The sequence below is a fragment of the Zonotrichia albicollis genome, chromosome 1, assembly GCF_047830755.1.
Source record: "Zonotrichia albicollis isolate bZonAlb1 chromosome 1, bZonAlb1.hap1, whole genome shotgun sequence".
NCBI lineage: Eukaryota > Metazoa > Chordata > Aves > Passeriformes > Passerellidae > Zonotrichia > Zonotrichia albicollis.
In genome coordinates this window covers 140,071,017-140,086,480 of record NC_133819.1, presented here as the reverse complement: position 1 = coordinate 140,086,480, position 15,464 = coordinate 140,071,017, and the positions used below count along the sequence as shown (strand labels likewise).

The following is a 15,464-nucleotide window of genomic DNA, read 5'->3' as shown; positions in this document are numbered from 1 at the left end:
ACACATTATATACCAATTTTATTGTCATATTTTATTTTAGTGAGTATCTAGTAATAAGATTTATTCTTGAGAAATCATTTTCTCATTTTCAAACAGCTGATCAATTTTCAAACCAAAGCCATTCATGAGTAATTTCTTAATGTCAGATGCAAGAAGCTTTCACAATTAGGATGTTTACATCAGTGTAATAAGTTTTAATAGATCAAACATTTACAATTTTACCATAGAAATACATTTTTCATGTCATATGAAACTATGAACTATTTGATCAATTATCACAATGATTTTTTTTGACAGCTCTCTGAAATCAAAATTACTCTGTTTTTTAGCACATGATCTTAGACTGGATATACCAGGCAAACATTGGATATTCACAAAATCAGTTCTAAAAGAATTTATTCCGTCATGAAGCAATTCTCAAATTATTGGTGTTCTGTGTCTTCTTTATTAATAGTATATATATGCCTAATAACTCAAAAATTATTTTTAAGGATCTTATATTAAAATTATTTCTGTGAGCCAATAAAATTAATTGTAAATTTAGTACTTTGTCTTTCAAAAATGGAAATATCTTTCAAATAACTTGAATGGAAATACCATATTGCATTACTTATTCAGTAATGTTTGGAGCATATTTGAAGGTCATTTCTGCTCAATTAGAGTGCTAGTATGAATAAAATTTGCCTCAGAGTCTGAAAATCCAGTCAATATTGATGAAATATGAATGACAAGAATAGGAAACAAAAAAACAACTTTAAAGAGTATAGGATCACAGAACAAAAGTTTAAAGAATTCATGATACACATAATGGCTCACTTCCAACAGAAAGAAAAAAATTCATGACTCTTTCTTAAAGCAGTTTACAAGTTTAAAATACCAGGTTTACTCCTTTAAAAACTCTGCTAAATTATGCCATGGCCAGATTAAAAAAACAAGACAAAACAAAACAACCAAACACATAGTAAAAACATATTTTAAATTTATTCCTAATAATCAGGCAAAGCAGTTTGAATCCATTAAATATAATAGAACTGAGAAACCTCATCACATCACAGATTCTGTCCCCATACTGTGAAAGGAATTAAAAAAAAAAAACAGTGTTTTCCTGCATTACAGACATTCAGAAAAATAATTTTAAATTGCTAATTTACAGTAGCAAACTTCCCTACTGTATTGCAGAATCCATGTTCTACTTTTCACAAATTAATTATAGAGAAACTTGTCTTAGTTCTGAGAAATACAACAAACTGGTTACTAACAATGTTGCTATAGTATACCAAAACTTAAAAAGTTAGTGTGGCACTGTTTAAAAATATAAACAATGCCAATGAGTGTGCAGTATATTCTGAGCCACAGTTGTTTAGGAATTTTTCCAAAGTGTGATTTTGCCGCCATCATCAAAATGGCCCAAACAAATCATCATGGTTTTTATTCTGATTCATGTAGCAAATTTGCTACAAATACAATTAATATCATCTATGTTTAAGTGTTGCATATATAACCAAAAGCACACTCATCTTGGCGTATTGCAAACGTTAAAACAGTAAATAACACAATTACTGTACTGTGATTTTATTTTCCTGTGCCTACAATATAATTTGCTTGGTTCAAGTCTTATGATCAGATCCCCATAGGTAAAAGCTCCCATCTGTGAGAAGATTGAAAAGCATTATGCCCATGCAAATGTTTGGTGCCTTAAGTTGTGAAGACAGTGTAAAAAAAGATTTGATTTTCAAGTAAATTGACAAACACTGTTGACAGGAGTTCTACCACTAACTTCATAATGTACAAGACCCTGACAAATAAAAGAAAATGTAGTAATTGTTATTTTGTGCAACCTGCTTTTTAGCACCCCTATTTCTATCACAATTGAAGCAGCATAATTTCTTAGATGTCAGCTATGAAATGTTGCAAATAAAAGAATAACTGGTGCGGCAACATTTATAAAGAGTAACAGTGGCTGATCTTCATCAATGTGCAACAAGCCCAGTAAGGAGATGTGAACAAGGAAGAGAGGGAAGATAATCTTTGCTGTAATTTTGGTGCAAATTCACAACAATCTCCTTCCCTGACTTTCTGTAACTTTCTGAGTTACCTCTAACAAGCTACCAAGGTAGGAGTCCTCAAAGATGCTTAAGTGCCTAACCCTCTTTTTCCATGGGAGAAGACAAGCCCTTTCATGGGATTGTCTTTGCTCACAGTATACTTGGTGGCTAAAGCAGCAGGATGGGGAAACCCAGTGTGTGCCTCAAGGACATTTAATCTTGTGGAAAAAATAATCTGTGGCACAAGTTTTATGTTGCAGGGAGTAAAATAGCAGGAATGACAAGAACCTCTGAAGAATGAATTTTGTGAGGAGCAGAGACTGTGTGGCAGTGACCCAGATCTGGTTGGTGCTGGTGCCCAATCATCAAGTGTGCTGCTTCTCCTGTCATAGGCACCCATCCCGATGAATGGATCCCAAATCATGGACTACATTTGAACATCTGGAGGAGAGGATGAAGTCCATGAAATGGGAAAATGATACCTCTCTGTGAAAGGATGGAAGATAGTAGTTAATGAGAATGGATTTATCTGTTGGTTTTCAAGAGAATTTAAGGATGTAGTTATGTTGTGCATGTGCTGCATGCTTCCACACCCAATGCACACTACGATCACTGCAGTCAAAATGTAGTAGCTAAACAGCAGTAAAGCACGTAAATGCCTTGAAAGAATTGTCTGCATCCCTCTCCTTTTAATTTCCAATTAGCAAAAATGAAGAAAAACACTCACAGAAATTGTAAGAAGACAACACTTCAGTTAAGACTTGATAGAGTCTGACATTGTTCAATTACAATTACATAGCTAATATTTCAAAATCTACTTTTATAATTCATACTCCATACTTTCAAATTAAACTGAATTGGTCATGTACTGGGAAATTTTATCCAATAGCAATCTTGCAAATGTGATATGAAGGCATAAATGCAAAATATACACTTACTGCCAATATATCATTTTTCCCAACATATTTCTCTGATCTTAACCATATGCTGAAAGGGGAACCTTGTTCAAAGTGATATGCAAGAGGGGACTTGGCATTAAAAAGCTTTTCAAGGTATTATGAATTTAAATTAAGATCTCTGTTTGAATATGCATAAGGGCTCTTGTGCAGAGGGAGTATCACTGATATCATGATGGGTGATGATTACGAAAGTAATGTTTTGGGGGTTTGGTTTTTGTTTTTCTTTATGTTGGCATAGATTGTTTCTATTTATGTTCATAGATACCTGCAGTTTCTTATCTCTCTTCCTTTTTTTTGCTTTTACAATCTTATGATTAAATGCGCATTAAAAAGAAGGAAACAAAAAGTGGAATATCTACAACTTCAAATAATCTCCAGTGAAATCTGATTTCATAAAATTTTATCTTTTTTTAATTCCTGTTTTGCTGTTCACCATTCACTTTTCATAATAAATTTTGAAAATATATTTCTCTAGTTATGTCTTATTTAATTTCCTGCTTATTCTTGTAGCTTTCAGTGATACAATAATGTTACATAAATATTGAACAGTAAAATGGACGATCAAAGACAGGCAATGTCATCAGTGATTTATACAACATGCAAATTTGTGGATTTCATTGAGAATTCAATGAGATTGTATGGTAGATCAAGCTTTAATCTGGTATACACAATGTATCACATCATCTTATCTATCTAGATATTTATAGCAAACTAAACAGTTACATTTTCCACACATCCTATACTGCCTTCACAAAAAAAACCCCAGCTTCAATTTAGTTTCTTATTCTGTTTCTTCATTGGCTGTGCTACAGTTGGCAGAATAGAAACTATACAGGCTAAAGTGAAAAGCACCTTAAAAACTTAAACTCAGTTTTAAAAACTGTAGTATTATAGTCTGATTATGAAACTTGCTAATGAGCACAGTAATAGATTACATAGGCACAAAAATGTCTTTAGGAAGCTCTATAGGCAATTCCAGTTCCCTCTGCTTCCTCCTTTGCACAAACACTTACTGCTTTTGTTTCCTGCCCACTTTTCTTGGAGAGTCTCTATATGTCTATTGCAGAACTCCAGCAGTGCCAACTGTTTTGCTGTGGCTCTGTGATTTTAATTATGTAATTCATCTCTGATCACAGGTAAATTTGCAATTCTTGGGCTTCTTGTGCCATATTTGCTTGCATACAGACACTTGAGAGCTGTTTCTGGTCACCCCACTTCATCAAAAAGAGTGCAAGAAAATCCCTCATCAGTCTGTTCTGTGTGTACTCTGATCCTCTGCTCCTCAATAAGCCTTCAAGCTTTGGTAAACAACCACAAAAACCCAGTGGACATAAGTCAAAGACCTTATCATTAAGTTAGCAAGATCTAGTTCTGCTAAATAAAAACTAGGTCTTCAATTTAGTCTCAATAATGTAATGTTTAGAGTCAGAGATTAAAAGAATGGATCTGTACAGTATAGAGACAGTTCTATAGTATAATGTATATTACATTTATGTTATAAAATATTTGGATACATCCTAGAAATTCCAAAATAGAATGCAAGATAGATATATAAATATATAATATCTGAGCAACATTTATATGTTGACTTTTTTCTACAAATCTTTAGTAATGAAAATATTTCAGCCTTTCCTCATAATTTATGCACAAAGAATAACCCTACAGATTCCAGAAATTGAAATATAAAGATTGAAAAGCAACCATCAACTGAAAATCTTTCGGGATAGCTTTGCAGACAATTTTTCGTCTTTGACTTACATAAAGTAAGTAAGTCCCTCTACTCCAGCTTTTGAGTAGAGGGACATAAAACAGTTCTTGATAACAAATGGAAGTCTTATTTTCTGTGTTGATTTGTAAAACTCACAGATTTTAAATTCCAGATAAACACAGTGATGACTATAAATTGACATGATTCACATCCTCAAATCTCTCACTTTGCACTTTTGTGCTCTATACCAGTAAAATTACACAGATTTGACAGCCAGCAGAAAATAAAAAAAAATCAAATGATGCATCTGTAGCTACAGAGGTGAGGAGTTTAAATGGTGCTTGAACATAGGTTAAATGGAATAAATTGCCTTCTCACCTACCACCACTGAGATAGAACCACAAAAACGAGGTATGCGAGGGGAAAACACTGCAATAGCCACACAGCCTGTGCCTGCCTGGAGGCCTGGATTGGGCAACAGGGGGTGAGGAAGGCGGCCACGCACGGCTCAGGCCTGGCACAGCCCCACCAGGGAAGTGGCCTGGCCATGCTGAGGGCAGCGGACACCAAGGGCAGCAAGGGCACAGCAGAGAGGCAGACAAGGGCACCAAGGGCACCAAGGACAGCAGGGGAGGCACAGCCGGGCACCAAGGGCACAGAGGGTGACAGAGGAGACACAACGAGGCACCAAGGGCACCGAGGGTGGCAGAGGGGGCACAGCAAGGGACCAAGGGCACTGAGGGTGACAGGGGAGGCTCAGCGAGGCACCAAGGGCACAGGGGAGGTACAGCTGGGCATGAAGGACACCCAGGGTGGCAGAGAAGGCACAGGGGGGCACCAAGAGGACAAAGGGCAGCAGGGAAGGCTCAGTGGGGCACCAAGGGCAGCAGGGGAGGCACAGTCAGGAACCAAGGGCAGCAGAAAAGGTACAGGGGGACCAGGCGGGCATGAAGGCCAGCAAGGGAGGCACAGCCAGGCACCAAGAGCAGCAGGGGAGGCAGAGTGGGGCATCAAGGGTACCAAAGGCAGCAGGGGAAGACACGATTCTATGAGGACGCAGCAAAGGATGAGAGACAAAGGGGAGCTGTGGGCACTGTCACCTCGCCGCAGGTTGATGGCTGAAGGAAGGTGAGGTGCGGCAGGAGCGAGGGGAAGGGGGGAAGGTACAGATGGAGAAATGGAGCCAAGGTGAAAGCAGAGGACATCACTGTTCTCTAAGTGCTTAAGTGCTCTAACATCTTGTCTTCTTTTTTTGTGTTTTTGCTTTTGCAAATCCTGAATCGGTAACTAAACACTTTTGTTGGGCAAGTTGGGCTCTTCTGTATTGCTTAGAAAAGTAACTGCTTTCTAGTCAATGGTGCACAGAGGTCTCATTTATTGTTGTTTATTCTTAAAGAAGGAAGGAAGCATTTAAACACAAGTAAAGTCTTGGCACATGAAGCCAATACTTTGTCTTTTTTAAGAAACAAAACCAAACACAAATTAAAAAACAAAACAAACAAACAACAACAACAAAAATTTTTAAAAAAGCCCAAAAGGGTGCAGCCTCCTGAACTCTTACCTATATATTTGGCTAGAAATGTACATAGAATTGTTTTTTAAATTTTCTGTTGTAGTAGACCAGGACGTGAATTAGTGGATTAATTCATAAGATTTTTTTAACAAAAATAACCAGTCTGTATATCAGTCAACTGTGCCTTTACTGCTGTCTTCCAACAAAAAAATTAATTACAGTTTTTTCTCACATAAAATGAGCTTTGGGAAAAGATTAGTGTTTTTATTGCTTGCGAACCAAGATAATTTAAATTAAAATATTTGGGCAGGCCTTGTATGAATATAAGATCAAGAGAAAAATATATAAAGATTTCTTGATGATCAAACTGTTTCCTATTGCTTTGTGAAACAATAAAGCTTAGAAGCTCTGCAGCATTAAGATACTCATTTAGATTTCATGGTTCTCAACCCTGATATTTACTCTTTGAGTTGCTGAGGGGCAAAAGGCATAAGAGTAAATTCATTAAAATGGAATAAAGAGAAAAGTAGAAAATACTTTAGTTGATTGCTTCAACAGAGAAAAGGAAAAAAAACCCTATAAGTAAATACATCAATTCATCAACTTGAAATTCAACTATTTTTTATTTCTCATTATTTTTAATTTCTACAGGGAAAAACATTTTTTACTATGATTTATAAAAGTAATTTTGTCTTTAAAACTTGTCTTGTCTTTAAACCAAGCCTGAAAAATGTGAAAGATGATAAATAACATAATACTTGAGATTTTAGAAATTACTGATGATCTTATGGATTTTGTTGGGTTTTCTTTTTTTCTTGAGAGAAACTACATCAAAGTATGTACTTGGCAGTGGCTGATTTTTACACCTGGTTTTGCAGTTTTGCCTCTGAACCACAGGAAAAATAGAATTAAATTATTGTAATTTAAAACCAAATATTTATGGAAATATACAAAATAATGGCAATGTTGTGTTTTAACCCCCCTGGCAAAAAAGCACCGCACATCCACTCACTCCAAATCAGTAGCTAAGTATTTGAAGTGGAATTTCTTTTATTTAGCTGTTGATATTTTACTGTATAAAAGAAGTTTGTTTCTATTCTGTGAAAATCACGTGGTGGTAGAGTCAGGAAGAGGGCTAAATCCTAATCAGAGCACCCAGTGTCATCTGACAGACAGCGCATGCAGAGAGGAAGAGTTAGCAATTCCTTTGGCATCAATTTGCACCTCTTAGTTTGGAGGAACTTCTCAGGAGAAGAGTGTAGCAGGCAGGATGTGAAAGCCATCAGGAAAAAAATGGCACAAATGAACATTGTAGGGTGTTAGTGTGGCAAGATTTGGTATCAGGAGGCTGCAGAAGTGGTCTCTGTAGATGTCAGGGGTTGTCTCCATGGAGCCAGTTCCAGGATGCTCCAAGATGGAGCTCCACCACTGTAAAGCTGAGGCAATTAGCAGTATTGGTGGTGCCTCTGTGGTAACATATTTAAGAAGAGGAGAAAATGCTGTACAGCAGCAGACAGAGGGAGACAGAGAGAGAGGGGGAGGTGTAAGAATAATGAGATTCAAACTTGATGACACCAAGTCTAGTGAAGAAGAAGAAGGTATCATAGGCTACAAGTGCAAAAGTTCCCCTGTACCTGGTGAAGAAGACCATGGTGATACAGGCTATATGGAGCTTATGTTTGCCTGGAGAGGGTGTGAAATTTACGGCCTTAGAAATAACTGCCTTTAAAGTCAGACTTGAGAGGTCTGTTAAATTTGATAACCTCTTGTGGTCCTGAAATATGTTCTCCTATCATTCAATATAGGAGATATGAAATATCCTATGAAATATGAAAGCTTCAAGATAGAAACATAACATCCAAGCAAATTGAAAAACTAAAACAGTGAAGAACTTGTATTGTTTGAATTCACTTAATATTTTTTAAATTTTCCTGCACATAATCTAGTAGAACACCTAGGGCAAGAACAGGAGAAAGAGAATACTTCCTTTGTTTTATTTTCAACTCTCTTGACCTGATTAAAAGTTGTTTTTTTTTTCCTCAGAACTGGTGCATTATTTGAAGTTTTGCACCATTCAATGGAGAATGGATTTCAATGCGTACATCTTCAGTTATTTTTATCTTAGCTTTAAAAATGTTGGCATGAGACCACTTCAGTGTCTAAACCATCAAGCAAGATTTCAAACTAATTTTTCTGTATTACATTCAGTATAGGGTTTTAGAGGCATAAGAGGCTATCATAACTTTCATTGTCTAGTCCTTTGAACCTTCTGGCCTAATGACAGCTGGATTACAAGGAGCATGGATCTTAAAATAATTTACCTTTATGAACTGAAGAAAAATGCAAATGTTCATCAAAATTTCTTCCTAAAATGTGCAATTCCATATGCTCATTTTTGTAAAACCTCTGAACAACAGGCTGTATTCTTACCCAGCACGGTGCAAAATGAGAAGCACAATTTCTGTGGCATATTTGAGATCTCTTTACTTCTGTAAACTTACATTTCTACAAGAATTTGTGTTGTATTGCATCATAAAATACCTAAATGATGGCAAAATGTTTCAGAGTCAATAAGGTTTCAGAGTCAAGATTTCTGTAGTTGCTTAATTATTCAGAGACTTTAGAATTCAGCGCTCCTGAATGTGAGCTATGACTGATGCTTCACTAGAAGAGAGAAGCAGGACTTAACCTCTTCTGAAGACATTTTCTCAGCCAATTTATGACTGCTTTGGCAGCTCTGTAACCTTATTTGCCAAAATTTATCAAACTTAAATAAAGTCTGCCTGCATTTGAAAAGTTCACAGAGACATTCAAATTTGGAAAACTAAAATCAGAACTGGAAGGAAAAGATTTTTACACCACAGAAGCATTTAGAAATAGGAGTTTCAGTGTTCTGCTTGAGTGATGAACAAAGTTTTTGAAGTAGAAGTTGAATATATCTTCTTCGCTTTAGCCAGTAACACTCTCATAGACAAACTGATAAAGTATGGGGTAGTGACGAGTCTGTGATGTGTGTTGAAAAGTGACTGAGGAGCTGGGAGGTGAAATGCATGAAGGGTGGTGAAATGCAAAAAGCAGCATAATGTCCAGACAGAGACCAGTTCCCTTGCACCTGGAGTACTGAATCCAGGGATAGCTCCCCAGTATGAGAGACATGGACAGAGAGAGTCCCACAAAGAGGAAAATTATTCAGGGACTGGAGTTCCAGACATACCAGGGAATCTGAGAGTGCATATTCAGCCTGGGGTAGAGAAGGTTCAAGGGGGATCATCAGTGCTTATAAATACTTGACAGGGAAGTAAAGAAGATGGAGACAGACTCTTTTCAATAGTACAAAGAGAAATGACAAGAAAATTTGGCATAAATTGAAATAAAAGTAATACAGTTCAAACTTAGAGTTCAAACTGTAAGGTTGATTGAATACTCAAACAGTTTGTTCAGGGAGGCTGTGGGATCTCTATCGCAAGATACTCAAAATTCAATTGGACATGGCTCTGATCACCCCACTCCAGGTGGCCTTGCTCTCAGTGGAGGGACTTGAACTAGATTATATTCAGAGGTGCCTCCCAGCCTCAGATACTGTCTTTGTGATTCTGGGAATACTGTGCTCTCTCCTAGGTCAAGAACTGAGTACAGTGCAGACTGCAGAAAGCCATGGAAACCAGGATATTGTAAAAACAAATTGATTGTCACAAGTCTTGACATTAGCCACAGATCGACAACTTTCAGACCAATACCAGAAAATAGAGGAAAGGTTCATAACGTGGGTGGCTGTGGACAGATATGATTTCCTGCAAAGACTCTTGCCTGTAGAGAAGTGCTGGAAATGTTTTAATTCACCCATACAAAATTGCATCGAAGAAAAGTGCCCATAGTGGAACTGCTGTGTGTTGAAGCCCAGCCACTGCACAACACCAGCGCAGAGAGGCTGGATTGGCATCTGTGGATGTAGCCAACATCCACTCTGAAGTGGTGATCATAATGTACATCAGTGTGAGTAAGGTAAAAGCTTTACCCTGACACATCTGTTTCCTCTGATCTACCTAAAAGACTGAGCTCTGGCAAGTACCTTTTTCAGTATTCCTTTCCTGACATGAGAAATTTCACAGTGAATATATGCACATACACACACACATACACACACATACGCATACACATACACACACACATACACACACATACACACACACATACACACGCACATACACACACACACACACATACACATACACACACACATACACACACACACACACACATACGCATACACACACACACGCACACATACGCATATGCACACACATACACATACACATACACATACACATGCACATACATATTTTTTAGTATCTGTATTTTTGTCCCTTCAACATTAATCAAAAACGTTATACATAACAGTTCTTTTAAAAAGCCTTGAATTTAGAGCCATTGAGGCCTACAATATATGTCCTTCTTACTTTACACATCATTGAGTCAACAGGTAGTCATGGCATCTTTGGAGCCATTCTGGTTTATGATAGAAATCCAAAGCATTAAAGATGTGTGCTAGAAGTCATTCTAGATCTTTTTCCTGGAAAATCATAATGCATGTCTAATAGTCAATTTAAAATCTCAGGTTGATGTCCATTTTACTGCTTCAGATTTAAAACATTATTCAAATCATGGTCCACATGTTCATCTTTTATTTTCATTAGCTTGGTCTCAGCTTTTGAAAACTTCAAAGATTCAATTGCCAGGACTTAAAACATATGCAACATCTTGTGATATTGACCTTGTGAAAAAAAGCAATGTAACAGAACTGGGCTAATCATAAATTTAAAAGTCCCCATACATCTTTTTAGTACCGTTTTCAAACAAGGATGTTGCAATACATTTGTTGATATTAAGAGTCACAGCACTCTGAATGACTACAGCTGTTACAGACACTTCCCAAAATGAAATAGAGATGAGTTGAAGAGCAGGTATTTAGAGATGCAGCAATCTCACAATTAAAACTCTGAGGTCCCTGATGACAGACCTTGTAGTAGACCACCTTGCTAAAATCAGAATTCTGAAAAAGGTTCTCTTTATTGCCATATTCATCCTTTCTTCCCCTATTAACTCTCTAGCAGGATATAGACTCAAGTAATTGATTTATTTGGAAGGGGCCTTAATCATCATCTTGCTGCAATCCCTCTCCTACTGCAGGGACACCTCCAAAATACAAGACATGGAAGTATTTTGTTTTATAAATTCTATCTAACTAAGTTTAAAACTTTGCCAAAATTTGAAAAAATAGCTGAATATATATGCTCTCCTGATAAAGGCAGTTAAAATCAGTATCTTGATATTATTTGTGATAAATAGTTATTGGTAGCATGTTAAAAATGAAATATCATATTACAATGGCATCGTGCTATTGAAGTGCCTAGACAAAATAAATATCAAAAGGAAATCACTATGAACATCTTGTCTCAATATAAGCAACTTCATACTCTGACTCCTGTAGTTTGAGCTGAGGTCTATTACGAGCATAAATTTAAGTGCACTAATCAAGATATAATTATTTGCTTGACATCCAGCTAAAAGCACTAGAACTGTGTAGCCAATCTAGCAGCATAACCAGTAGTACCTAAGCATTTTTGTGATGTTGTATCACCACAGAGAGACACAATAACCAAGAGGCTTTTAGAAGTATGTGAGTGGTTCACCCAAGGGACAAGGTTGTTTGTAGCTGCTCATATGAGACATCCTTATAAAAAACCTGCAATGGGCTGTCCTGTCCAGTCTATTATATGAGAATTGCTGTCAAGGACACGTTTTCAAGACCCTACACCCTGCTAAATGCATGTGGACATATTTATGTACATTCACTTGCAACACTTCTCATCCAATACTTGGTAGATCACACTGTTTATGAAGATGGTGCGATGTTATGTGCATTGCTGGATTGATTTGTAATTCCATCTAGACCAATGGCATTACACAGGATTTACTAAAGCAATGTTTTTACTCAGAAAAATAAGGTATTTAGAGATAAAATGAGGAAAAATCTGAGTTCAGCAGACCAAATTTCTATCAAAAGAATTTTAAAATATTAATTCTAAAATGAGTTGGCTTTTAATGTCATGCTGACATAAGGCAAATACTGTTTATGTGTCTGGGCACCTTCAGTGAAGTAACAGCACAGAAAATCAAGAAGAAAATACAAATTGGCTGATGAACCTCGTGCAATTAATTGGCTGCAAAAGTATTTGCATCAAGAATTTGACAATTCTCAAAGCACACAATGTAAAAATACAGTAATAAAACACATAATGTGCTATTTTCATCGTGATGACAGTGTAACAGATAGAATCAAAGAAAAACACATTCCTTACATTATAGCATAGACTACCTGAAAGTTAAATAATTCAACAACAGCATAAATTATTGTCATATAAATTAAACATTATGCTTAGGAGAACACAGTGCATATGATTACTAGTATAGCAAAATGCAAAAGAAGCCCTGAACTGCACTGTTGAAACTTGATGCTGAATTGACTGTACAATCACTAAGAATTTCAGCTTGTCTGCTTTCTTCTCCAGCACCTCTTGAATCTATAGCTAGGCTTTTAGCAAATTTAGCAGTAGTAACACATTCTGAAAAACTCTGCTAAAATTTTCATGAAAACAGGCAGCTAGATAGATGTAAATTACTAGTCCCTTTGTAGGATTCACACAATGGAGAGCAAATACAATCATATTATTGGACAATGAAAATTCACAGAAGGGAAAGGACTAGAAAGCCAATTTTTTTTTTTTTTTTTACTGCTGACCTCCTCAGAAAATACAGATTTTCACCTTGTTGTTTTTCTTTGCTTGTTTTTGAAGGGTTAGATAGAAGTTTGAAGATTGCTGAGTAATTTCATTACTTTAGATTTTAAATGTTAAAAAAACCATTGATACTTGCGACTCTATTATTTACTTTTTTAATATTTTCTAAACTGATGTTGTTTCTACAAGTGATTGTATTTCTCTGTATCTACAATAACCTCTGCTAAATGAGGATCAGTCCTAGAAACATAGAGCGGTTGGGTTTGAACAGATCTTAAAGATAATCTAGTTCCAACCCCCCTTCCACGAGCAGGGGCACCTTCCAACCTGGGTTTATACACCTCTAGGGATGGGGCATCCACAAATTCTTTGGGCAACCTGTTGCAGAGCCTCACCAACCTCACAGTAAAGAATTTCTTTCTAATATCTCATCTAAGCCTACCCTCCTTCAGCTTAATGCCATCCCCTATTGTCCTATCACTACACTCCCTTGTGGAAAGCCTCTCTCTAGCTTTCTTTTCATAGTCACCTTCTAGGTACTGAAGGCCTACCAAAATTATTACTATTTTTGAAGCCATGTTCTATTTACTTCCTACTCTACTCTCTAATTCAGAAATTCCCTATACTTCCACAGAAATTACTAAAAATTAAGATCAGAAAGTTACACTTTTGAAATATTAAAACTTGTAGAAAATAAAAAGTACAGTTTTCAGTCTGTGGCATACAATTTCAAAAATTATAAAATAAGAAATATAATTATAAAATAATAAAATATGATTATAGTAAATTACCTGAAAAATAATATCACGAGAATATAAACACATATAGCAGGTCACTATAGTGTTTATGTAAATATATATTTATGTATTTTATTGGTTAATGTGTTTTTATATGTATAAATAATGTACTCAGAACAATATCTTTATTATTTGAAATACACATGTGAAAAACTTACAAGACCATAGTTAGAATTTTTTAGTAAATATATAACATTCATTGAAAATGCAGCAAATTTACAAAGTTTATCTTTTTTTTAGTTTCTTTTTGAGAAAATGCTATACTATAATGAATGAATTTTTCCCTTGCCTCTTTGATGAAATTAGATTACTTGCCATTCAATCTGTTAATTTGTGGTCAAGATAATGTTCATGTTTGTTCTCCTGACACAGTAAAAATCTTTATTTCAGTTCAACAAAGGGAAATGTACCATTTTTGGCAGAACACAGTACAGTGGTAATTGATAAATGAAGAGCAGCAGCCTCTAAATATGATCATACGCTGTTTAAAAAGGAAACAAAAAAGAGAAAATAAAATACAGACTAATTCATATTCAAAAATTGGGTTGTTTATTTCTCAAACCAGAGGCATATGCATTCAAGGAAACATAAAACTTGTTTTTGCCATGGAGAAATTTGTTTCCAGTTGTATATATTTATATCCCTTTGTTCACCCTGTCCATTCCCCCAGATTTGACCTTCTCATTTGGTCCTTTAACAATACCCCATAATCACTGTATTGTTCTTACTGACTATTTTATCTTCTGTGCCATATTTGGATTGCAGTGACTTTTTTTCTCAAAATCTTCTTGCCTGCTGTATCTTCTGTTCTCTCATATTTCTTATTCAAAGTCTGGTACTTCAGGTTAGGTTTTTCCTGCAATTTCTTTCTCTTTGCATTTGCAGTATTCACTTAATATATGGAACTGGAAATCTCATCTAATTTTCATATATGTATACACTAGACTTCTGTATTTGAGCTAGTCACCTTAGGCTCTTTCATAATCATTTATGAGAAATAGTCACTTTTACAGTGCATCATATTGAAAGACCAGTATGAGTGTAAAGGGTCTGAATGACAAGGTTTTAGAACAAGGTGGGCTACAAGGATGGCTTCTGTGAGAAGCTCCTGGAAGCTTCCCCTGTACCTGACAGAGCTAATGCCTGCTGGCTCCAATGGTTCTTCAAGGATGAGCCCATTACTGACAGTGATAGCATCTTTGGGATAATGTATTCAAGAAAGGCATAAAAACTGCAATTTTAGCTGGAGAAAGGTATGGGATCATGAAGGAAAAGGCCCTGCACACACCAAGGTCAGTTAAAGAGAAGGGGGAGAAAATGCTTCAGACACCACAGCAGAGCTCTCTTGCAATCTGTGGTGAAGACAATGATCAGGCAGGCTGGACCTCATGGAGGTCCCAAGTGGAGCAGATACTCACCTGCAACCTCTGGAGAACCTCATGTGGCAGCAGGTAGATGCACCTGAAGGAGACTTGGCTCCATGGGAACTGTACTGAAGTAGGCTCCTGGCAGAACCTGTGGAGATCCCCACACTGGAGCAGATTTGCTGTTAGGACTTGTGATCCCATGGGATATCCCACACTAGAACAGTCTGTTCCTGAAGAACTGCACCCCATAGAAGAGATCTGTGGTGGAGCAGTTCATG

The 15,464-nt window shown here is 36.5% G+C and overlaps 1 protein-coding gene across 7 annotated transcripts in view; it reads right to left on the bottom strand.

Moving 5' to 3' along the window:
* Positions 1–15,464, bottom strand: part of CSMD3 (CUB and Sushi multiple domains 3) — a 580,686-nt gene that overhangs the window by 396,239 nt on the left and 168,983 nt on the right. The window lies entirely within an intron of this gene.